The following is a 26,410-nucleotide window of genomic DNA, read 5'->3' on the forward strand; positions in this document are numbered from 1 at the left end:
CATTTAATATATTACCACTTATAAATAAACTACTTTGAATTACAGTTACTCTAGAAATTCCTCTTAATTTTGCTGCATTTCAATAACAGAAATTTGCAGAAGTTATGTATCCTCAGTGTACTAACTTTTGCTGTTCCTCGAACACATTGGAATTTACTTGTGTTACTGTAGAAATGGCAATGCAAATTTCTTTATTTTCTCTTTCAGGGAAATCTTGAAGAGTCTTACACTTTTAATCCTCCAGTCATTGATTTGCGCTGTGAGGACATTGTGGTGAGGTGGTAAGTTGGTGTAGATCTATTGTATTGATCAGCTGAATTGTCATTTCAGGTTGAATAGCTAAAGCAGCAAATATTGTGTCTGTGTGACAAAACATGAGAAGTGATTTCCTAGCTGTCTTGGAAAGTTCCCTAAATTACAAGACTTGATTGATTTCACATCTAGGAAGTTTAAACAGCAGAGGCATCATATATTTTTCTGTATTTTCAGTTGAACTTGATTCATAAATGTCCCTGTTTTACAGAAACTTTAAGTTCCTTTCAATCTAGAAATCAGGATGATTTATTTATCTAGTTTGATAGACCATGAGTCACTCAGTGATGTTTGATATTGTAATCTTTCTTTACATTTCGGTTGTCTATTAGACAGTCTTTCCCCAGTACTTTTCCTCCTGCCTCCCACCCTAGTATCTGTAAAGGCTTTACTTTTCCTGGCCATGGGGTGGACTGATGGATTTAAGAGGTCCTGTCAATTTTCCCTGGATAAGCAACCTTTATGAAGATCTAATAAATTACATCAGGACTTCTGCTGATCTTAGAAACGCTGGTAACTCCTATGTATGAGTCCCTGGTTAAGAATTTTTATCTGAAATTAGTTTGTTTTTAAATTTTACATTTAGGCCCTGAGCAGAAAAAGCAGCAGTGAGAGCAATGTATTTCTAGGAGTTAGAACAGTTCTGAATAATGAAAGGTCCAGTGAGTGTAACTCATAGTTCAGAGAATCGTAAGTGGTGACTATTCGTATTTTGAACCACTAACTGCTTGGCCAGTCAGACTTACCACACTTTTTCAAACCTTTTTTTTGTTTGTTTGTTTTTGTTTTAAACTTTATTTTTTACATAATGCTGGAGCCTGAGTGCTAAGAAATACATGTCTTCATCTTTCAAATCATGTGTCTTTTGTTAAGCTAGATGCTGCTTTATGCTATGTTTCCATATTTCTGTCCATCCACTAATAAAAGTAGAAGAGTTTTACAACTCTTCTTTATGAGGAAAAGTGGAGGGAGTTGGGTCTCTTTAGCTTGGAGAAAAGGAGACTAAGAAGTGACCTCATTAATATTTAGAAATATGTGAAAGTTGAGTGTCAGGTGGACAAAGCTAGGTTCTTCTCAGCGATAAGTGATTATAGGACAAGGTATGTGCTGAAGCATGGCAGGTTCCACAATAACATAAAGAAAAAAAGATTCATAGTGAGGGTGACAGAACACAGGAATATGTGTCCAGAGAGCTTGTGGAATCTCCTTCTCTGGAGACATTCAAAACCCACCTCGTTGTGTTCCTGTGTGACCTACTCTAGGTGATCTTCCTCTGGCAGGAGAGTTGGACTAGAGGATTTTTCAAGGTCCTTTCCAACATGTAGCATTCTGTGATTTTTTGATTCTGTAACTTAAATAGAAATCCTTATTATATGAGAAAGATTAATGTTCTAGAGTTTAATATGTACAAGAAAACCTTTCAAAGTACTAGACACTGAAAATAATCAAGTCATACATTATTTCAATTTCTATAGACATATAAATGGTCATTATATCATGCACATCATTGCAGAGTAACACAGATTTAACATAGGTTCTTATTCTTTGCTTCATTCTGTTCTTGCTATTAAATTGAGAATTTGAAAAATAAACAGTCTATATTACTTCTGACTTTAATACATTAACCAGTCCAAAATTTGTTACCTTTCAAAACAGGCATCTATTTCTTCTGATCACAGAATCATGCAGGCCAGAAAGGACCTCTGAGATCATCAAGTCCAGCCATTTCACCACTCCAACGAGCCTGTCACTACACCCTGTTCCCAAGTATCATATATATATATGGCTTCTAAACATGTTCAGGGACAGCAATTCATTGCAGATTATGAATTTTAAAGAAGGCCACTTTATACTTTGAGTTATTTAATATTTATAAATAGTTTTATAAGTTTTTATCTGTATCAGATATACAATTTTAAGCTTCCATACACTTTCTATTTCAGAAGTTATGGAAAAAATAAATCCAAATTATGTAAACATTCTCTTGCAGAAATTAATTTAGTGAAATTTCATAATAATTTTAAAAGACTGTTCTAAATTGTACAGAGATAGATTCTGTTGTGCAACAATTTCTCTTAAACAGAAATTCAGTGCTTTGTTTTTTTCTGCTTGGTGAGCAGTTCAACCCTGAACCAATGTGCAATTCTCCTTGAGGATAAAATTTTGATAGTGTAGAAATGTAAAGTATATCCCTTAGATTTCATATGTCTCAGATTCGATAGATCTTTCAATGGTAATTAAGATACAGGCAAGAGGAGTCAATAGATCTTAATTATTTAGAATTAATTTGTTGTGGTTTATGAAACAGATGGAAAATGTAGATATAGGCAAATCAGAAGCAATATTTTACTTTTTAAGGCTGCAGAGATTAAAGAGGCAATTATTAAAGCTTTTTCTGATGAACATAAAATAATAAAGAGTACTATTTTATTTAAATTCTTTGCACTAACCATCAGTTCAACAGCTTGGCAAACTAGAATTAGAATATGAAAGCTTTAACCTCTAGACCATATTTTTGAAGTGAGATTAGTCTGGTTCTGTTTGAACACTCCTTTGAGATTGACAGTTACTTGGCTTCATGATATGTGATGGTGGAGTGAATTCAAATGCTGAAGACAAAGAGCTACCTTACAAAACAATTGTGTGCTATGAAAATAGTTCACATTTGGAAGTCACAAGAAAAGGGTCAAAACACTGATGCCTGTGCTTAGCCAACTGTACTTCAAGAACAGGTTTTGTAACTCAAAGCTGATGAGGGTATACTGTGAGAAGTGAATGCTTTTGTTCGCTTGTACTGCAGTTTCAACTGAAAAATGCTATTTTATTTAGCCTTTTACTGTCCTGGAAGAGACATTAACAAGACAGCTAAATCTGCTTTGAGCCACTGCCCCTCTCTCCTCCCTCTCTGTTGCAGGGTCTGTATTGAGGTCAAGAAGCCTAATAGGCAGGTGCCGTTAAAGCTGTTTGGAGGGGGTGGAAGCTGAACCTGAACCCTGAGCCTCACATTTCAGAGAGGAAACTGCACATGTCAGAAACCACGAGAGAAGGCCTGTGCAGTTTACTCACCATATAAATATTTTGAATTTATTGGCAGGGTTTGAATAGCTAATGTGCCATTGGGCTGTTCCATTTTCTAAAAGGGAATTTATAGGGGAAGACCTCCTATGCTCATTGCTTGTTACACTCACTCCTTGCATGCTCATTATTCTCTTATCTCTCTCCCCCATTCATTAATGGGATTCAAGGCAGCGAAAAGCACCCTATTTACTCCTATCTTTAGGGCAATTAGCTTCTTTTGTTTTAGCAGCATAGTTCTCAAGTTGGGCCTCCAGTGCAACAGCCTGCTCTCTCATTTCCTTTAATTTTTGGATACTGCCCTTTGGACTATAACTACAAACTCATAACATCTCTTCATTCAGCAAAGGTTTTGATAGTTAGCAGCTCAGTAGTTTGTGAGTAAATTACAGTAATTTACCTGGTTATTTCTGAGTTTTATAGCTTGTTACCTGTTGGTTAGCTCTGTTGTGAACTCAAGATGGTCCATCTATGCCACCTGAAGCAGCATTGTTGTTTGGTTTCACGTGCATAGGGAGATTCCAGTTTGTTCCTCTGTATTCCAAGTTCTAATTGTTCTATACTGTTATTTTACTGTTTATCAGCCTTCTATTGCATGTAATCAACCTATCATTGACTGGGCAAACAAACCTCAATCAAATTGGCTTGGCAAAACAATTTTTTATATTTAATAAATAATAGTCATATTTTATCATATTTCTGGCCAATAAATCTATATAAACTAAAATATTTACCATCAGCAAAAAAAAAAAACCACCACACAAGCACAATTATCAATTAATTGTGCTTAACATTAAGGAGGAAAATAACCTCCTTATTTTGATAAAATCTATATTGTTCCTAAAAGAGTACTTACTGAAAGTGAGAATAGCAAAAGTCAAGCAGTCATTTTTACTGAACAAATAGTGACTAGGAAAGCAGCCCTAAAAGAAATTAGTAAAATCTTTAAACAGCACAGAAATATTATTAATGAAAATTCTTTTGTCCCTAAAATTAAAGGCGCTTCAAATATCTTATTTCTCCTGAATTGCTGTCATTGTGTGGTTAGAAACCTGAATTATGCAAATTTTCATAGAGTAATTTGGCATTTTGAAAACGTCTGTTGAGGCTATGGAGTAATATTAGTGATGTATCACAAATTGGTTTTAGTAAGTAAAATTGAAATCATTCTTAATCTGTACTTCAAATAAAGATTGGTCTTGCTCTCAAACATACAACACAGAAAATACAGTTGGAAGAAAATATGTAATACTATTTAGTATTTCAGGTGTGGTTTGCCTACTAGGACAAGCTCTTTAGCTGCAACTCCAGCAGCATTTGGCTCTTGTTGCTTTCCAGTTGAGAACAAAGCAAATTGCTTACCTTCTCAGATGGTTTAAATACCATCCAAAGGTAATTAATGCCTTTTGGTAACAGAGAAACCTGTTAGTTAAACCCATAAAATGGGGCATATCCAAACATGGCTGGGGTACACACAGTTCACAGGTGTTTCATAACATTAATTACATGTGCTGCACATTCACCTGGACTACCTGGACCCCAGAAAATGTCCAAGACTCCACATTCAGAGGTGCTTAAACCATTGTCTGTGTTAGGGCATGTTTTGAGCTTTGTCCCTTCAGGACAATTATAATCCAAAAGAAAGAATATTTTACTTCTCTGTAAGTATATTTTTATCTTTCACAACCAAGTAATACTGAAGTCATGCACCACAAGTTCTATGGGCTAATTGTGGCATATTAATAGGATTTTTTTCTCTCATTGTAAGTGAACATATGGATCAGTAGAACTTTTAAAAGAATGCTTTTAGTGTCATACTTCTGTTGTAGATATTTTATGTATATTGTATAATCTCGTGTTCAAAAATATGTGAATATATTCACCAACTTTCCTAAATGTTCAGATAATTAAAAAAAAAAAAAAAGAAAAAAGTATTTTAAGACCTTTTACATTTTTGAGAGATCTTACTGCCTGGAGAAGAGTGTGTATGCACACAAAGTAATTTATTATTCACTGAGAATGCTTTTTATCTGAATTATGATGTGTTATGTGGAGCTGACTCTAAATCAAAGAAGTTCATTCTCCCTCAGTGAATTCTTGGTATAGAACAGGAGTCTTTAGAAACATTCAAAAGGTAAATGATAGGTTCCCTAAATCCTTTTCTGTAGTACTTTTGAAAGTTTATTGTTCTGTTTTTAATCTTTTTATATCTATATTATAACTTTTATCTTAATAACACTTCTTTTATTATTTGAAAGTGGCAGCAATTACATGTAGCTAGATGCAAAATTAGCATACCTCTAAATCAAGACAAATATTATATGTATATTTATGTATTCATATGTCATTTTAATAACTGATGACATATGGGCGAGTCTTAAATAATTGTACAGTTGATCTAGGATGGTGAATTTCTCTCCATAATAGGCTAGGTTGATGATCTTTTATGCTTTTTGCAAATTATGAAACAGGATATCAGACTTCTGCAGACAAGGCATCCAAAGTGTTGGAGTATTTATGTTTGTCTGTTTGTTTATTCTTGTAATTTCTTCTATTTATTGTTTCAATTTTGAACACAAATACATTTTCACTATTTCTGTAATCCTCAGTGTTATTATTCTGCTTCCTCAAAACATTGCAACTATTTAGTTGCCTACTATTAGCTAGTAAGCAAGATTGTGCAGTTACTCTCACTCATGATCCTTTTCAATAATTTCCTTTTCAGATTCTGAAAAACAATTGGCTTCCTTTTGAAAATGAATTGCTCCCAAATAGTCATTTAGAGTGATTGTGTTCTACAGGTATATTTGAACTTCCAAGACAGCAATTCCAAAATTGAAATTGTTCATGAAACTATGATAAATGTTAATGCAGCTTTTAAACATAGACTTTGTTTTATAGATTTAAATATCATACTACTGTAGCATATATAATTCAGAAATGTTATAATGCAGAATATTGTGCATTCTTTCTTCTCTTTTTATGTTAAAGGAGCCTGATAAATCCAATCATCTCTGTCTAAGATTACCATACCTTTATTTATTCTTCCATTAAGGGAAAGCGAAAGGGAGTTAGATATGTGGGAGAAGGCTCTGCAGATCTCCCCTGCTGTGGGAAGGGTCTCTGGAAACGGGGAGGGATGTATACAGGTCCCTGATAGGGGTGGCAAGGGAAATCCATCCCGGCCCCCTCCTCCTCTTCCACTGCCCTTGCATAATAGGTATGAGGCCCTGCAGGCCAAGGGCAGTGGGGATGAGAGGGCCGAGGAGCAGCCATCTGGGGAGGAGCCTAAGGCCAAGTGGTCCCCAACAACTATAATGACCAGCTCCACAAAGAAAAAGAGGAGGGTTATAGTTGTTGGGGACTCTCTCCTGGGGAGTACTGGGGGACCCATATGTCATCCCAACCCATCCCACAGGGAGGTCTGCTCCCTACCCGGGGCGCGGGTTAGGGACATCACAAGGAGATTACAATAGTTAATCCAGCCCTCTGACTATTACCCTCTGCTGGTAATACAAGCTGGAAGTGATGAAATTGACAAGAAGGGCACCAGGGTGACTGAAAAGGAATTCAAGGCCTGTGGACAATTGATTGATGGGGCAGGAGCTCAAGTGGTGTTCTACTCAGTTCCCTCGGTGGCAGGGGTGTACACTGACAGGAACAGGAGAACCCATACCGTCAACAATTGGATCAGGGGATGGTGCCAGCAGTGGAATTTTGGTTTCTTTGATCATGGGGCAACTTTTACTGCACCCCACCTGCTGGGTCCTGATGGGGTGCAATTATCTAGAAAGGGTAAGAGAGTCCTAGCACTAGAGTTGGCAGGGCTCACTAGGAGGGCTTTAAACTAGGTCTGAAGGGGGTGGGTGAGGAAATCAGTCCCTCTGAAGAGGAAAGAGAAGGACACAAATTGGGGTTGTTTGGGAAGTTGAGAGCCGAACTGAAGTGCAGGTACAACAATGCACGCAGCATGACCAATAAGCAAGATGAGCTGGAAGTCCTGGTCCACCAGGGTGACTATGATGTAGTCGCCATCTCAGAAACATGGTGGGATAACACACACGATTGAGTGCTACACTGGAGGGTTACAGGCCCTTTAGGAGAGACAGGTGAGGGAGAAGAGAAGGAGGGGTGGCCCTGTGTATTAGGGAGTCACTCTCTGCCACAGAACTTGAGGTGGAGGATGAAGGGATTGAGAGCCTGTGGGTTAAAATCAGAGGGCAGCCCAACAAATCTGACATCCTGGTTGGAGTCTGTTATAGACCACCCAACCAGGATGAGAAGGCAGATGAAACATTCTATAAGCAATTGGAGGCTGTCTCAAGATCATCAGATCTTGTCCTTGTGGGTGACTTTAACCTGCCTGATATCTGCTGGGAACTCAATTCAGCAGAGAGGAGGCAGTCCAGAAGATTCCTGGAGTGCATGGAGGAGAGCTGATGCAGCTGTAAAGTGAGCCCACCAGGGGTCAGGCTCTGCTTGACCTGCTGTTCCTCAATAAAGAAGAGCTGGTGGGAGACGTGATGGTGGGAGGCTGCCTAGGGTGCAGTGACCATGAGATAGTGAACTTTTCAATATGCAGGGAGATAGGGAGAACCACCAACAGAACCCTCACCTTGGACTTCTGGAGGGCAAACTTCAGCCTGTTTAAGAAACTTATTTGCAAAGTTCCCTGGGTAGCAGCCTTCAAGAACCAAGGGGTCCAGGATGGTTGGACCTACTTCAAGCAGGAGCTGTTGAAGGCACAGGAACTGGCAGTTCCCATGTGCTGAAAGACGAGCCAGCAGGGAAGGCAACTGGACTGGATGACCAAGCAGTTCCTCGAGGAATTAAGGGGAAAAAAGAGAGTGTATTGTCTTTGGAAGGAGGGGAAGGCTTCTTGAGGTATGTTTAAGGAAGTTGTTAGATTATGTAGGAGAAAAATTAGAGAGGTAAAGGCCCAGTTAGAACTTAAACTGGGCACCACTGTGAAAGATAAGAAAAAGCATTTTTACAAATATATTAGCACTAAAAAGAAGGGCAAGAAGAACCTCCACTCCTTATCGGACATGGAGGGGAGCACTGTAACTGAAGATGAGGAAAAAGCTGAGGTCCTGAATACCTTCTTTGCCTCAATCTTCAACACTAAGGCAGGAGGAGTTCAGGACAAGTGGCCTCCTGAGCTGGGTGACGGGGTCAGGGAGCAGTGTAATGCCCTGGAAATACATGAGGAATTAGTTCAGGACCTTCTGAGCCACTTGGACACTCACAAGTCCATGGGACCACGTGGAATCCATCCTAGGATGCTGAGAGAGCTGGCAGATGAGCTGACCAAGCCGCTCTCCATCATTTTCCTCCAGTCCTGGCTCACTGGAGAGGTCCCAGATGACTGGAAACTGGCCAGTGTGGTCCCCATCCACAAGAAGGGTCGGATGGAGGAATCTGGAAACTACAGGCCAGTCAGCCTGACCTCAGTGCCAGGGAAAATTATGGAGCAGATTATCTTGGCGGCAATAACTGCACAACTCAAGGAGGGCCAAGGGCTCAGGTCCAGCCAGCATGGATTTAGGAAGGGCAGATCCTGCCTCTCCAACCTGATCTTCTTCTATGATCAGGTGACCAATCTGGTGGACGTGGGGAGGCCTGTGGATGTAGTCTACCTGGACTTCAGCAAGGCCTTTGACAGTGTCCCCCACAGCAAACTGCTGGCTAAGATGTCAGCTCATGGCTTGGACCGCAACACTCTGTGCTGGGTTAGGAAGTGGCTGGAGGGCCGAGCCCAGAGAGTGGTGGTGAATGGTGCCACATCCAGCTGGTAGCCAGTCACTAGTGGAATCCCCCAGGGATCAGTTCTGGGCCCCATCATCCTTAATATCTTCATTGATGATCTGGATGAGGGGCTTGAGTCAGTCATCAGCAAGTTTGCAGATGATACCAAGTTAGGAGCAGATGTTGGTCAGTTAGAGGACAGAAGGGCCCTGCAGAGGGACCTCAACCGACTGCACAGATGGGCAGAGTCCAATATGATGGCATTCAACAAGCCCAGGTGCCAGGTGCTGCACTTTGGCCACAGCAACCCCATGCAGAGCTACAGGCTGGGATCGGAGTGGCTGGAGAGCTCCCAAACAGAGAGGGACCTAGGGGTGCTGATTGACAGCTGTCTAAACATGAGCCAGCAGTGTGCTCATGTGGCCAAGAAGCCCAATGGCATCCTGGCCTGCATTAGGAACAGTGTGGCCAGCAGGAGCAGGGAGGTCATTGTGCCCCTGTACTCTGCATTGGTAAGGCCACACCTTGAGTCCTGTGTCCAGTTCTGGGCCCCTCAGTTTAAGAAGGACATCAAGACACTCGAACATGTCCAGAGAAGGGCAACGAGGCTGCTGAGATGCCTTGAGCACAAGCCCTATGAGAAGAGGCTGAGGGAGCTGGAGTTGTTTAGCCTGGAGAAGAGGAGGCTCATGGGTAACCTCATTGCCCTCTACAACTACCTGAAAGGCAGTTGTAGCCAGGAAGGTGTTGGTCTCTTCTCCCAGGCAACCAGCACCAGAACAAGGGGACACAGTCTCAAGCTGCGCCAGGGGAGGTTTAGGCTCGAGGGGAGGAGAAAGTTCTTCACTGGAGAGTCGTTCACCATTGGAATGTGCTGCTCAGGGAGGTGGTGGAGTCACCGTCCCTGGAGTGGTTCAAGAGGGGACTGAATGTGGCACTTGGTGCCATGGTCTAGTCATGAGGTCTGTGGTGATGAGTTGGACTTGATGGTCTTTGAGGTCTCTTCCAACCTTGGTGATACTGTGATACTGTGAAATATGAGCACTAATGTGGAGTGATGGAGTAGGTACAGCAAGCATAGGTTAACAGGATATACCAGATTTTACTTTCTTCTGAACATCCATATTAAGAAATCAAACTTTATATTTCAACAACTGACTTAGGAAGGGCAGGTCCTGCCTCACCAACCTGTTCTCCTTCTATGATCAGGTGACCCACCTGGTGGATGTGGGGAAGGCTGTGGATGTAGTCTACCTGGACTTCAGCAAGGCTTTTGACACTGTCCCCCATAGCAAACTCCTGGCCAAGCTGTCAGCCCGTGGCTTGAACATCAGCACTCTGTACTGTGTTAGGAACTGACTGAAGGGCCGAGCCCAGAGAGTAGTTGTGAATGGTGCCACATCCAGCTGGCAGCCAGTCACTAGTTGTATCCCCCAGGGATCAGTGCTGGGTGTGATCCTGTTAATTATCTTTATTGATGATCTGGATGAGGGGATTGAGTCCACCCTCAGTAAATTTGCAGATGACACCAAATTGGGGGCAGATGTTGATCTGTTAGATGGTTGAAGAGCTCTGCTTAGTGACATTGACAGGCTGGACAGATGGGCAGAGTCCAAGGGCATGAGATTTAACACATCTAAGTGCCAGGTTCTATACATTTGCGACAGCAACCCCATGCAGTGCTACAGGCTGGGGTCAGAGTGGCTGGAGTGCAGCCAGGCAGAAAGGTACCTGGGGTAGTAGTTGATAGTAGGCTAAACATGAGCCAGCAGTGTGCCCAGGTGACCAAGATGGCCAATGGCATCTGTGGTGGTTTAGCCTGGGTGCTGGCCTGGATGCCACTTCAGAGACCTCACCTGGGAGGTCCCAAAAAGGGTCCAGCCCACTGGGTAGTTATAACAAACCAGGTGTTTCACCCACAATTCTCTGCTCCTCTATAAAATATCCACGCGGGGTTTTTACTTTCTTTTTCGTCCCCCGCTGGTGCCTAGGTAAAATGGTGTGAGCTTCCTCCCTTGGACCTGCCCAGGCCCAAGGCTGTGTTGGAGTGGGAGAAAGAGCCCTGGAGAGATTTTGGGTGTACCCCCAGGTGGGGATGGGACGTGCTTGGCTATGTTCTGGGATCTCTCTCTTTTGTCACGGTGCTTGTGGTTCTTGTGGTAAAACTTTCATTGTTGTTGTTTTGTTTTGTTTTCCCATTTCAACTTTCCACCATTTTTTGCAATCTGTTTGCCTGAGTCATTATTTTTGCCTGTGGTGGGAGAATTTGGTCTCTCAAACCACTACACATCCTGGCCTGTATCAGGAACAGTGTGGCCAGCAGCAGCAGGGAACTCATTCTGCCCCTGTACTCAGCACTGGTTAGGCTACACCTCGAGTCCTGTGTCCAGTTCTGGGCTCCTCAGTTTAGGAAAGATATTGACTTTCTGCAATGTGTCCAGAGAAGTACAACAAATTTGGTGAGGGTCTTGGAGCACAGGCCCTATCAGGAGAGGCTGAGGGAGCTGGGGTTGCTTAGTCTGGAAAGAGGAGGCTCAGGGGAGACCTTATTGCTGTCTACAACCTGAAGGGAGGTTGTAGACATGTGGGGGCTGATCTCTTCTCCCAGGCAACCAGTACCAGAAAAAGAGGACACAGTCTCAAGCTGCACCAGCGGAGGTTTAGACTGGATGTTGGGGAGAAATTCTTCACAGAGAGTGATTACCCATTGTAATGGGCTGCCCGGGGCGGTGGTGATTCGCCATCATTGGAGGTGTTTAGGAGGAGACTGTATGGGGTGCTTGGTGGCATGATTTAGTTGATTAGATTTTGTTGGATGATGGGTTGGATGTGATGATCTTGAAGGTCTCTTCCAACCTGGTCTATTCTATTCTATTCTATTCTATTCTATTCTATTCTATTCTATTCTATTCTATTCTATGAAAATGCTTATTTCCCAGCTTAAAACTAGACAGGTAACTGTAAAAAGGCTACTAACATACCTTTGAATCCCATTGAAGACACCATACTCATATTCTACTAGAAATCATAAGAGGTGAATAGAGGATTTATCTGGTTTTACCTGTTTTGGGGTGAAGAATAATATCAAGTACACAACAACAACAACAAAACCCAAGCAAACAAACAAAAAAAAAAAAGCAAAGCAAACTAAACCAAACCAAACCAGATAGCTAGAAACTTAGACTTTCTTTTCACACATAAAGTTTTATGCATAGGCAATAACAGAGAATTTTGTATCATTGAAGGATGTTTTGTAATTAATTTAGGAGAAATTACTTATAAGCCATGTCAGCAAGGCTGATAACAGTTCTAGTACTGGAATATAATAAGTGCTTTTCTTCAAAGAATAGAATAGAATAAACCAGGTTGGAAAAGACCTTTGAGATCATTGAGCCCAACCTATCATCCAACACTACCTAATCAACTAAACCATGGCACCAAGAGCCCCATCCAGTCTCCTCCTATACACCTCCAGTGATGGTGACTCCACCACCTCCCCGGGCAGCCCATTCCAATGGCAAATCACTCTTTCTATGAAGAACTTCTTCCTTACATGGCAGAAAATTGTTCAGAACACCATAAGCAAAAAAACCACAGAAATGTTTTTCAGAAACAAACAAACAAACAAAAAAACCCAAAAACCCTCTTTCCTCACAGAACAGAGAGATGAGAGCTAAAGTATTTGGCAGTGAATTTCAGTTTTTCGATATAGTGTTCTTCTGCATAAAATCAGCATTCTGGTTACTTAGTCCTATTTAAATTGGAGAGGGAGTATCCCTTTTAAAAAATAAACAAATTAAGAATAGAATAGAATAGAATAGAATAGAATAGAATAGAATAGAATAGAATAGAATAGAATAGAATAGAATAGAATAGAATAGAATAGAATAGACCAGGTTGGAAGAGACCTTCAAGATCATCGTGTCCAACATATCATCCAACACCACCTAATCAACTAAACCATGCAACCAAGCACCCTGTCAGGTCTCCTCCTGAACACCTCCAGTGATGGTGATTCTACCACCTCCTTGGGCAGCCCATTCCAATGGGCAATCACCCTCTCTGTGTAAAATGGTATTCCTACAGTGCATTACAAAAAGAAAAAGCTTGTGCACAAAACCCAAGCCTGTATTTGTCTGGAGTTTTTTCTTGGTTATTAAGCAATCACCCACATTTGCAGAACTGAAGTAATTTTTTTGATGATAATATGAAACCGTGACTAAGGAGATAGCACAGTATTTATTCAGTATTCACCTACATCATCTAATGTGGAACTTGTGATTTTTTCACTAACTGGCAACAATAGTTTTCAGCTTCTGCTAATTCGGAAGTATATTTCCAAAAGAACAGTATTGCAGCTTCTCAATTGATAGGTTCACTTTGTCCTATTGTAGGTGACTTTGTTCTACTCCCACTCTTTCTTCACCTGCTTAAATATTATTTGAGGTAATAACAATAATTATAATGGGTAAGTCAGCAGCTGTTTGCACACATATTTTTGTGGCTGACAAATTCAATTACCAACATTGCTAGCTAAGCCAATCAAATAACAGGTAGCTCAGAAAAGGTCAGCTCAGAATTATTGTTTCCCATAATAATTTTCCAAACCATTAAGTCTGTAAAATTAATTAGAAACTGAATCTCATAAAAGTAAAATATAGAAAAGGTCTTGTTAGTCTGCGAGTATTCTAGAGCATAAAGCTTTGTGTCTCCCATGTGTAAATGCTCCTGCTAATACTGTCTAGGTTGCAGCATAATTACAGATAGACTCTAGCAGCATTTTCATTGTAAATGTCTATTACCAGGAATGCTAGAGTCAGAAAATGGGGTCTTTGTCCGTCAATGACTACAAATCCGATATTTTTAGAGGGGTTTGCTTTTGGTTTTTTTTTCAAGTTGGTCTGTTTTGCTTGGATTTTGGGGATTTTTTTGGTTGTTTTTGCAGTTTTGGTTGGTTTTGTGGTGTTTTGTTCTTTAAGTTTGGTTTAGGGTGTTTGTGTATGACAGGAAGGAAGGCTTTTTATACAGTAATAATTTACTGTAATAACAGCAATATTTTTAATCTTCATTAATTCAAAATGGAATTATAGTTCCCAAATTCCAGTGAGAGTTTTAACTTTATTGTGAAAAAAATGCAAGTAATGATTAAAAAAAAAAAACAAACCCAAGAGACCTTAAAACTAAGACAAGAGGAAGCAGTAATTTATACAGCTACATTAAGCTTTCATTTACTCTGTGTTCAAAGACCATTAAAATTAATATTTGCCAACAATTCTAAACATTGATGTTTCCATGGTCCCTGCTTTGGCTCTTCTATCAACTGAAACAGCTTATGGAAGTCAGAAAATAGCAGAACAGTAGTTGCAGAAGTAGGTAATTTAATGTGATCACGTGTTTTTTCAACATTTTTTTTTTTTATCAGAGAAGGCTGGTTTAGAAAGGATAAGACTTTTCATGACAAAAGAAGCAATTAGCACAACAACAAAAGCTGGTTAAAAAGCCCCAACAAACCAGTGAAAAGGAGAGAGAAACCAATACCCATTTTGGAATGAAAAGGAAAAAAAAAAAATAAAGTACCTGAGTTAGGCTGATGGGTACTTTAAATTGTTGCAATGATCATTCATCTGTAATTAAGACATCTTTCTTTCTTTCACTATATTGAACATGGAGAAATTGAAACTGTTTGCCCCACTTGTGGTTATTGAAAGAGTTGGCAGAAATGATCATCAACTGCTTTCCATACTTTACCAGAAGTCCTGGCTAATTGGGGTTGTCCCAGCTTATTGGAGATTAGCAAATGTGATTCTCATCTGAAGGAGGTGCCAAAAGGAAGACCTGGGGAACTACAGACCTGTCAGTATGTCCTCAGTGCCAGGGAAATTCATGGAGCAGACCATCTTGAGTGCCTTTATGCAGTATATGCAGGGCATCCAGGTGATCAGGCCATGTCAGCATAGGTTCATGAAGGGAAGGTGCTGCTTGACTAACCTGCTCTCCTTCTACAAGAAGGTGACCTGCTTAGTGGATGAGGGAAATCCTATCTATGTTGTTTACCTGCGCTTTAGTAAAGCCTTTTACATTGTTCCCCACAGCAGCCTCTTGGAGAAGCTGACTGCTTGTGGCTTGGATGGATAAAAGACTGGATATATGGCCAAGCCCAAAGAGTGATGTTGAATGGAGTTAAATCCTGTTGGAGGCTGGTTGCTAGTGATGTTCCCCAGGGCTCATTGGCAATGATCTCAACAAGAGGATTGAATGCAGGCACCCTCAGTAAGTTTTGCAGATGACACCAAGCTGGGAGGGAATGTTGATCTGCTTGAAAGTAGAAACTCTCTACAGAGGGACCTGGGAAGCGTGGCTCAGTAGTCTGAGGCCAATTGTATGACTGTGTATGTTGGGTTCTGTATTTGTGTCACAACAACCCCCATGCAACACTACAGGCTTGGAAAGCTGTCTAGTACAGAAAGATCTGGGGATCTTCATCAATAGCTGGCTGAACAGGACTGTGCAGGGTGCTCAGGTGGCAAAACAGGCCAGTAATATACTGTTCTTCATGCAAGAATAGCATGACGAGCAGGACCAGGAAGAGATTGTCTCCCTGTACTTGGCACTATTAAGGCCACATATTGAGTACTGTGTTCAGTTTTGGGACCCTCACTTCAAGAAAGGCAGTGTCATGCTGTAGTAGGTCCACAGAAAGGCAATGAAGCTAATGAAGAGTTTGGATAACAGGACTAATATGGATCAGCTGAGGGAACTGTGATGGTTCAGTCTGGAGAAAAGGAGACTGAGAGGAGAACTTACTGCTCTTCCCAACTACCTAAAGGGAGGTTATAGTGAGTTGAGTGTTGGCCTGTTCTCCCTAGTGAAAAGTGACAGTATGAGAGGAAATATTCTGAAGTTGTGCTATGGAAGGTTGAGGTTGGATATTAGAAAAAAAAATCTTCACTGAATGAGTTAGCAGAACTGGAATAGGCTCCTCAGGGGGATGATTGAATCCCCATCCCTAGAGGTGTTTAAAAGACCCAGGTGTGGTGCTAAGGGACATGGTTTAACAGCAGACTTGGTAGAGCTAGATGATGGTTGAATTTAATGGTATTAAAGGTCTTCTCCAAACAAAAGGATTCTATAATTCTGTTTTAAAACAATTTTCACAAATGTAGAAATATCTCATTTATAATTATTCTTGAAGAGTACTTTGGCTGATATTGGTCAAACCAGCTTCACAATCGACTATGCAAATTTCTTGAAGAACAGTGTAATTCTATGACCTTTTTCTAGGAAGGCAGGTGTTCATATGATTTTCACAGACTTATGTAATGCTATTTTGCTTACTCTTGGCCACAGCTTCTTTTATAAAACCTCTTCTTGGTAGAAGAAAACACTTATTCAGATTGTCTTTTATAAAATATAGCATTTGTTCACTTAATATGTATCTGAAAGAGAATTAAAGTGCCAGAAATAAAAGTTATTGGCACAGGAAACCCACCATGTTCTTAAGTAACACAAAGCCGAGAGATCATTGGACTTAAATGTGTTCTATGTATCATTCCAGCTAGAATTTTATTTTTCATTTTAATGCCAAGTAGCTGTAATTTATTTTATTTGATTTTATATTTGGAGAGAAATTAGATCTTCACCAACTGGCAGCACTGTCAGAATCTTAAACACAAGGGTTTAGGTTGCTTTTCCTTAATCTGCATGCAGTATTCTTTCCCAAATTTTAGCTGCAAGTTTGATTTATGTAGAAAAGCAATCACTTGCAATTAATTTTTCTTACATAAAATTAGAAATAATTTGATTTGAGACAGGGAAAAATTATATTTTTTCTTTTCCATCTGGTTAATCTTTACTAGTGAATGGACTCCTTTTGAAAATAAAAATGGCCAGCTGTGGGTTTCTAACTTGGATTAATATAGCTGGGTGAAACACAACTCAAACATAAGTGCTAATGTTGCACTAAAGGGAGAATCTATGCTCTCATGTTCAGACTTTTTCATGGTCATGGACACAGTTGTGGTTATTGTCTGGTATTATGTGAATTAAAGAAGTGTGTGTTCTGAATAAAAATCAATATTCAGAATTTTATTAAACTGTGGACATTTCAGTTTTTTTTATATGCACAGGTTTGTAAGTGGCAGTAGGTGTTTTGAAGAATGTTTTCTCTCAGACCAATGAATGCTATGTAAATTAGATTTTTGACTTATTTTTCTGAGGCTGATTGCACACAAAGTGGAAAAACTAAAACAGTTTGATCAGTAGTAGGGAAAGTGTGGGTTGAATGCTGAATGGGGTGGCAGCCCTGATAGCTGAGGATCCAGAGAAGGCAGAGTTGCTAAATACCTTCTTTGCTTCAGTCTTTACTTCTAAGACCAGCTCCTGTGAACTCCAGACCCTGAATGAAGGAGAGGAAGCCTGAAGGAGGGAAGGCTTTTCACTAATCAATGCAAACTGGATTAGGGATCAGTAACACAAATTGAATATTCACAAATCTATGGGCAATGATGAGATGCACCCAAGAGTGTTGAGAGAACTGGATGATGTTGTCAATCTACCACTCTCCATCATTTTTGAAAATCATGGGAAACAGGAGACAATCCTGAGGATTGGAGGAAAGCCAATGTCACTCCAGTCTTCAAAAAGGACAAGAATGGGGTTCCAGGAAACTACAGACCAGTGAGCCTCACTTCCATCCATGGAAAAAAGATGGAGCAGCTCATTCTGGAGGTCATCTCTAGGCACTTGGAGAAGAAGGTTATCAGGAGTAGTCAGCATGAGTATTCCACTAGTCACCAAGAGGAAATCATGCTTGACCAATCTGACAGCCTTCTATGATATTACAACTGAATGGGTAAATGCAGAGACACCAGCGGATGTAGTCTACCTTGACCTTAGCAAGACTTTTGATGCTATCTCCCATAACATCCTTGTGAGTAAGCTCTGGAGGTGTGGGATAGAAGAACAGACAGTGAGATGGATTAGGAACTGGTTACACAACAGAGTCCAAAGGGTGGTGTCAATGGTGCAAAGTCCAGCTGGAGAGCTGTAACTAGTGGAGTTCTCCAGGGTTCAGTGCTGGGCCTGGTCCTGTTCAACATCTTCATTAATGACATTGATGAGGGGACAGAGTGTCTGCTCAGCAAGTTTGCTGATGATACCAAACTGTGAGTCTTGGCTGATAAGCCTGAAGGCTGTGCAGCCATTCAGCGAGACCTGGACAGGCTGAAGAGCTGGGCAGAAAGGAACCTAATGAGGTTCAAGATGGATAAGTGCAAAATCCTGCACCTGGGAAAGAATAGTAAACTGAACTGGTCTAGGTTAGGAGGTGATCTGCTGGAGAGTAGCCCTGTGGATGTGGTGGGTTGAAGTATTGCCCAGCATTAACTTTTAGCCAGATAGCTCAGTTAGAAGCAAATGAAGCTGTATTTAAAAGCAAAAAACCTACACTCTACAAAGGAATGCAATGAATATGTACAAAATATACAGTATTTACAGTATTATACAGATATTTACAATTAGCAAACAACACAAAAAACCCTAGGCAAAAAAACCAGGGAAGCTGCTTCACTGCTCCCCCACCCCCCAAACCTCTCAAACCCTTCTGTACCACAGAGAAAGAGGATTTGAGAGAAAAAGCAGTAGGTTAGGCTTATCTCAAGGTCAGCCAGAAGCACTGTTATCTCCTGAGGTGAAGCAATAATAGCCAAGATCGGAAGAGAAGAAGGAAGGAATGGAAATGAAATGTGAAGAATTGTTATGATACATCTTCTCTTATCCCAGACATTTATCCAATGAATTTGTTTAGCATAATCTTTTTTATTCCTTTTTACACCCAATAGTGATTTATTTATATTCTTCTACTTTTCTGCTTGAAATCTGAAGCTAAATTTTAAAGGCATAGCATAAAACTACCACAGTGAATTGTGGCAATCATAGCAATAAGTAGTGTGAGCAATCTGGTAATATAAGCTTAGAGCTTAACATAGTGGTAGGCCATGCTTAGCATAAGTGTAGAAGTAGAGAGCAGTTTAGCAAAATACTGCTGTGCTAGCAGCATGCAACTAAAGCAAGGTACTGGTAGCTGTAAACACAGAGAATTATCTTGGAATAACAGGATGCATACATCGATCAACAACCTGCCTGGGGAGGTGGTGGAGTTGCCATCATTGAAGGTGTTCAGGAGGAGACTTGATGGGGTGCTTGGTGCCATGGTTTAGTTGATTAGGTGGGTTGAATTGGTTGATGGGTTGGACGCGATGATCTTGAAGGTCTCTTCCAACCTGGTTTATTCTATGTATTCTATGTATTAGTAGTTTAACCAATAATGCATAACAGTAGAATGTGTGGACACTTGTGGGGAACCAATGAAGCTATATCAACTATGCCCTGTGAGTCTCTATAGAGGTTCCTTAATTAAACTGAAAAATGCTTAGATCATATTGGTCATCCGTATTGATTCCAAAGTCCGTAATCAACAGTGGAGAAGGACACAGGAGTCCCAGTGGACAGCAAATTATCCATGGGACAGCAATGTGCCCTTGTGGCCAAGAAAACCAGTAGTATCCTGGGGTGCATTAAGAAAAGTGTGTCCAGGATACTGAGGGAGGTTCTCCTCCTCTACTCTGCCCTAGTGAGGCCACACCTGGAATATTGCTCTCCTGTTCAAGAGGGACAGAGATCTACTTGAGGGAGTCCAACAGAAGGCTACAAGGGATTAAGGGACTGCAGCATGTGCCTTATGAAGAAAGGATGAGTGTTTAATGAATATGGTTATTAATTTAGGAATTATGAAAATATAAAAAAAATTAAAATTAGTATTCAATAATTAATAATTACCTTTTATCAATATTTATTTACACATTCTAGTGCACAGCTGTGGAAAATATATGATAAACTGGTAGAGTTTAACAATTTGAAACAAATTAGAAAAAATACAAAAGTTACACAGTAACACAGTATCACCAAGGTTGGAAGAGACCTCAAAGATCATCGAGTCCAACCTGTCACCACAGACCTCATGACTAGATCATGGCACCAAGTGCCACGTCCAATCCCCTCTTGAACACCTCCAGGGATGGTGACTCCACCACCTCCCTGGGCAGCCCATTCCAATGGTGAATGACTCTCTCAGTGAAGAACTTTCTCCTCACCTTGAGCAGCCTCCCCTGGCGCAGCTTGAGACTGCATCCCCTTGTTCTGGTGCTGGTTGCCTGGGAGAAGAGACCACTACACAAATGTGGCTACAACCACCTTTCAGGTAGTTGTAGACAACAATGAGGTCACCCCTGAGCCTCCTCTTCTCCAGGCTAAACAATCCCAGCTCCCTCAGCCTCTCCTCAGAGGGCTTGTGCTCAAGGCGTCTCAGCAGCCTCGTTGCCTTTCTCTGGACACGTTCAAGTGTCTTGATGTCCTTCTTAAACTGAGGGGCCCAGAACTGGACACAGGACTCAAGGTGTGGCCTAACCAATGCAGAGTACAGGGGCACAATGACCTCCCTGCTCCTGCTGGCCACACTATTCCTAATACAGGCCAGGATGCCATTGGCCTTCTTTGCCACCTGGGTACACTGCTGGCTCATGTTTAGACAGCTGTCAATCAGCACCCCTAGGTCCCTCTCTGTTTGGGAGCTCTCCAGCCACTCCGATCCCAGCCTGTAGCTCTGCATGGGGTTGCTGTGGCCAAAGTGCAGCACCTGGCACCTGGGCTTGTTGAATGCCATCATATTGGACTCTGCCCATCTGTGCAGTCGGTTGAGGTCCTTCTGCAGGGCCCTTCTGTTCTCTAACTGACCAACATCTGCTCCTAACTTGGTATCATCTGCAAACTTGCTGATGACTGACTTAAGCCCCTCATCCAGATCATCAATGAAGATATTAAAGAGAATGGGGCCTAGCACTGATCCCTGAGGGACACCACTAGTGACTGGCTGCCAGCTGGATGTGGCACCATTCACCACCACTCTCTGGGCTCAGCCTTCCAGCCACTTCCTAACCCAGCACAGAGTGTTGTGGTCCAAGCCATGAGCTAACAGCTTAGCCAGCAGTTTGCTGTGGGGGACACTGTCAAAGGCCTTGCTGAAGTCCAGGTAGACCACATCCACAGGCCTCCCCACATCCACCAGATGGGTCACCTGATCATAGAAGGATATCAGGTTGGAGAGGCAGGACCTGCCCTTCCTAAATCCATGCTGGCTGGACCTGAGCCCTTGGCCCTCCTTGAGTTGTGCAGTTATTGCCACCAAGATAATCTGCTCCATAATTTTCCCTGGTACTGAGGTCAGGCTGACTGGCCTGTAGTTTCCGGATTCCTCCATCTGACCCTTCTTGTGGATGGGGACCACACTGGCCAGTTTCCAGTCATCTGGGACCTCACTGGTGAGCTAGTAGAGGAAAATGATGGAGAGCATCTTGGCCAGCTCATCTGCCAAGTAATTCAATAATAGAACCAAGGTCGCTATTCTGCCACTTGTTTACCAGGTGACAACTCAACAAAATGCTTGTGGCTGCTAAATAGCTAGAAGAGATGGTTTGTCAGGGTATATAACTTAAAGGAATGTTTCAGAGACTCAAATCAATTTATGATCACGAATTATGGCTCTAGGCATAGCTGGGGATTCTGCTTATAAACCATAAATTACAATACCAGTGGGCAAGGGCACAGGGATTTTAAACAGAACCAAATCTGGTGTTAAACATGTGAACACTGAAAGATACACAATTTCTCTTGCTAAGATGGCTGCTAGGTTACTGCTACACTCTTTGCTGAGGCTGGATCCAGGGACCTGGCTAGGGCCTGGGCTGCTGTGTCTGTTGGATAAAAATCAGTGGGCAACTGCTTGTCATTTTGGTTAAGCACAGTGAGAGAGTCTAGCTCTTGTGGATAATAAATAAAAGATATCCCAAATGCTTTAAAGGTGGTATTTAGTTGCAGTTGTGACTTAAATGCAAAGATGGTTTCTTTTATATGCAGTGCAAATAAATCGTGAATCCTCTGGTTCTGTGCCTCTGAGTTTGGCAGTTCTTTTTCCAATTGAAAAACATTTTGGTCAAAATTTTCTAGTCCTCCAGTATCTGTATGATGCAGGATCCCATTAGCACAGGATGTTCACTGTTGGATTCAATAGCACTCTCAGCTAACTTTGAAAAAATGCAATCTGGATTTTTGCAATTTTGTTTTGCCCATTCCAAATTTGTAGTTGTAATTATGTAGGAAGAGGAGATACTATTCCTCCAAAGGATTCAGGCTAGTTCTCCCCCCAGCTGGGTAAGCTTACCATCAGGATTCAGTCCCTTTAAGATTGCAGCGGCAGCTTCTTCCTACCAGCAGGACTAAGATAAAATGCCAAGCTATAGTGAAGTGAAGCAAAGGACTCTTTGCAGGCTTCCTGCATTGCTGACTTCTCTCTGGACTGCAAACAAAGGCACAGTATGCATGAGGGCAGAGCACATGCAATGGAGCAGAACGGCACAAAAGTGCTTAGTAACAAGAGCAAAGAGCTTAAGCAAAGAGCAAAAATCAAAGAGTAACTTGTTTACAATTTGCGGAATATTTATAAGCTACTCAAGGCTTGGATTTGGCCACTAGTCAACCTTGGTTAGACCTTTAGCCAATGGCAAAGCATATGGTCAGAATTATGCCCCAACATGGAAGAAGCACAAGCATCCCACACGCGTCACACAAGGTAGGTGCATGATCTTGTTTACCCTAAAAAAGGCAGGTTGGTTTGTTTACCCTGTCTTGTTGATGCCTGGCCCTTTGTTTACTCAGCTCTGGGCTGAGTACTCACTCCAGGAATGTGGGGGAAGTGGGGATGTGAGCAAAATATGTTGGGAAAAGTTTTGATAATATTTGGCACATAATCTTGAGCATAGGCTCCCTTCATGAGAGAGAGACCTGGAACTTTTTAGTTTGGAGAGGAGAAAACTGAGAGGGGATTTAATAAATGTATATAAGTATATGAGGGCTGGGTGTCAAGAAGGAAGGGGCAGCCTTCTCTCACCTGCACCTTGTGATAGAACAAAGGATAATAGACATAAACTACAGCCCAGGAAGTTCCACCTCAACATGGGGAAGAACTTCCTTAGTGTAAGGGTAAAGAAGATTCCCCAGAGAAGCTGTGGAATCTCCTTCTCTGGAGTCTTTCAAAACTCATCTGGATGTGTTCCTGTGCAGCCTACACTAGATTATATGTCCCTGTTCTGGCAGGGGTGTTGTACTTGAAGATCTCCAGAGGCCTCTTCCAATCTCTAACATCCTGTGATCCTGTGACAGTGGCTATGGATGGTCACACCTGACAAGATAGTTTTGAGAATTTATTTCCTCATTTTTTCAATGTGAAAAACATTTGAATATTTACTACAAGAGGGATTGTAACAAATAGTATTTATGATACACTTTGAAATTTTCCTGTCAAAGCAGCATAGAAACATTAACTTGCAAAAGAAATAGAGTGACAAATAATGTATTAATAACATTGTTCTTATGTGTGATTTTCTATAATTTAAAAATTCTTTCATCTTGAAATAGAAACAAAAAACAACTACTAACTTGAAAGCAAGAATAAAAACACCCAGTTAAAAATCTTTATATTGTTCACCTTCATACAGGCCAGAGTAGTAGAGTCTTTAACTTCCCTTAGGTCTACAGCTACAGAAAAGATAAATATTTACAGTGATAGTGACTACAGATATTTTCCTATTAGGTTTCTTGGGCTAAAAGATTTGGTGGTATGAGATTTGAACACTTGGCAAATTTGTGTATTATCTTCCAATATCCAACAGTAGACTGCAAGTCTAGTCAAAACTATAGTTATTGTTCCCACTAATTTATGTATTTTGGGAAATAGTGGACAAATGCCAGATGTTAATTTGTGGATCAGTCATCCACTTCAGTGGAAATGCTGCTAACTGGGAAATTAAAAAGGAAACAAAACGCTTCCTTCACACAACTTTACTTGATAGTTGCATGTTATTTGTTCAGACAGATAATGTACCTCATAGAGCTGAGTGTTTAAAAATTCTAAAACAACCAAAAGACTTCACCACTTATATACTAATCTGTGCCCTGAATATGCATTACAATGGGGTTAGAACAGAAATGTAACTTTTCTAGTACAAACCATGCTGTTGTAGATAAACCTAAATAAAGGGGAAATACTTATTGAAATCTTATAATTTGTTAATGAACAGCTTCCAGAACAGAAGCATCCTTGAGATGTTTCAGAAATTGAAAACTCTTAACTGAATTGTGATGTCTTAGAAATGGTTCAAGAAATGATTAATGCTGCAACAGGAACAAATATATATTATACTCTCAAGAGATAATTCATTGACATAGAAGGGGCATACATAATTTTAAGTCTATGTAACTGAACTGAGATTGTCAAGCAGGAATAAACTGAATCTTTCAAAATCAGTGATTTGGTTTTCCTTCCAGGTATACACAGGAAAGTTAAAAAACAAGCAAACAAACAAGCAAACAAACAAAACCACAAAACCTAACACAGTAATTATGTGTCTTCCTCTCAAATATATAACCAATTGCTGTAGTGAAGGTTATGACTCATTTTGCTCAGCTCCTTCACTCAGAAAATTTCTGTAGGTGTGTCTTTCTTTACGTATATCTATCTTTAACATATATTAGTGATCATTACTTATATTTGTGACTCCATTTTCTCCCTGCTGGGAAAATACTTTGATATTGCTTTGAAATTGCTTACACAAGCTCTTTTAAAGAGTTTAGTGGCTGAGCTAGTGAAATCAATTCTCTTCACTACTTGGAGTTATTGTGCTTTTTGTGGTAGTGTATTACTTCTATACGGAAAAAACCTCAGGGCAATTACTTCTACATGCCACAGAACTCTCCCCCAAGCCCAATAGTTTGTTGTTTATGGAGAAATGTGATTTTTAACCACAATCTCTGTATTTTGTGGATTCTTTTACTTTCACAACTTGTCTCATGTCTGCTATGTCAGAAGACCCTTTTCTTTCCATCACCTTCGATCTTTGGATGACTTCTGCTTTGAAAATTCTTCTTGCTCTGTCAGTAGCCCAGAGTTCCTTGTCTTTGTAGCTGAGAATTCTGCATTTGCAATTTTCATGAACTCAGCTAGCTCCAGATCTCTTTTATCATTTAACTGTTTATTTTATTTATTCAGGAATGCAGTGTTTGTGAATTGAGTATAATTGTCATCAATGTCCTGCAACAGTTTGTTGATATCTCACCTGATTGTTTTATATGAATTGAAAATTGTCTTTTTCTCTCCCTCTCTCTCTTGCACACACACACACACACACACACACATGTGCATACACAGAAGTTATAATTCCTGCTATGGTAGCCTTTATTTTTAATTCTTCATCTTTACTAGTATTTCTGTCAAAGACAAATCCATTGGTTTGAACGGTTTCACTGTTTTTTTGAAACTGATAATTCAGGACAGAGAATGATATTACTTTTATCAATAAACATCTTATTATCTTATAAACATCTAGTAGCTTATTTTTCACTAGCTGGCTGGTTTCCTTTTAATGTACTTATCTGATGTACAAAAATTGATTATGTTTTTGAAACACACATTTGCTAGTACAAGTAAAAAGCCATGAAATGGTTTTGATAAGAAATCGTTTTGATAAGAAATTGTTTTGATAAGGTGGCCAAGAAGGCCAGTGGCATCCTGGTCTGCATCAGAAATAGTGTGGCCAGCAGGAGCAGGGAAGTCATTCTGTCCCTGTGCTCAGCACTGGTTAGGCCATACCTTGAGTACTGTGTCCAATTCTGGGCTCCTCAATTTAAGAAGGATATTGAGACTCTTGAACGTGTCCAGAGAAGGGCAACAAGGCTGCTGAGAGGTCTTGAGTACAAACCTTATGAGGAGAGACTGAGGGAGCTGGGGTTGCTTATCCTGGAGAAGAGGAGATTGAGGGGAGGCCTTATTGCTCTCTACAACTACCTGAAGGGAGGTTATAGCTAGGTGGGAACTGGTCTCTTCCCCCAGGCAACCTATGACAGAACAAGAGGACACAGTCTCAAGCTGAGCTGAGGGCTTGAGGTGAGGAGAAGGCTTGAGGTGAGGAGAAAGAGAGACTGGCCATTGGAATAGGCTGCCCAGGGAGGTGGTGGAGTCGTCATCCCTGGAGGTGCTCAAGAGGGGATTGGACATGGCACTTGAAGCCATGGTTTAGCTAGTCATGAGGTGTTGGCTGGGATACTTCTTTTGTTTGCATGTAGAGTGTGGTTTGCAATTTGTCTCTTCTCCTGCCTGCTACATATACCA

General features: G+C 40.9%; 1 long non-coding RNA gene across 1 annotated transcript in view; it reads left to right on the plus strand.

Moving 5' to 3' along the window:
- Positions 1 to 207: 207 nt before the first annotated feature.
- LOC128899505 (uncharacterized) overlaps positions 208 to 26,410 on the plus strand; it is a 648,463-nt gene continuing 622,260 nt past the window's right edge. Inside the window, exon 1 of the long non-coding RNA XR_008463115.1 lies at positions 208 to 281. This is a non-coding gene — a long non-coding RNA (uncharacterized LOC128899505). The remainder of the gene's footprint in view (positions 282 to 26,410) is intronic.

This window comes from Dryobates pubescens, chromosome Z, assembly GCF_014839835.1.
Source record: "Dryobates pubescens isolate bDryPub1 chromosome Z, bDryPub1.pri, whole genome shotgun sequence".
Classification (NCBI taxonomy): domain Eukaryota; kingdom Metazoa; phylum Chordata; class Aves; order Piciformes; family Picidae; genus Dryobates; species Dryobates pubescens.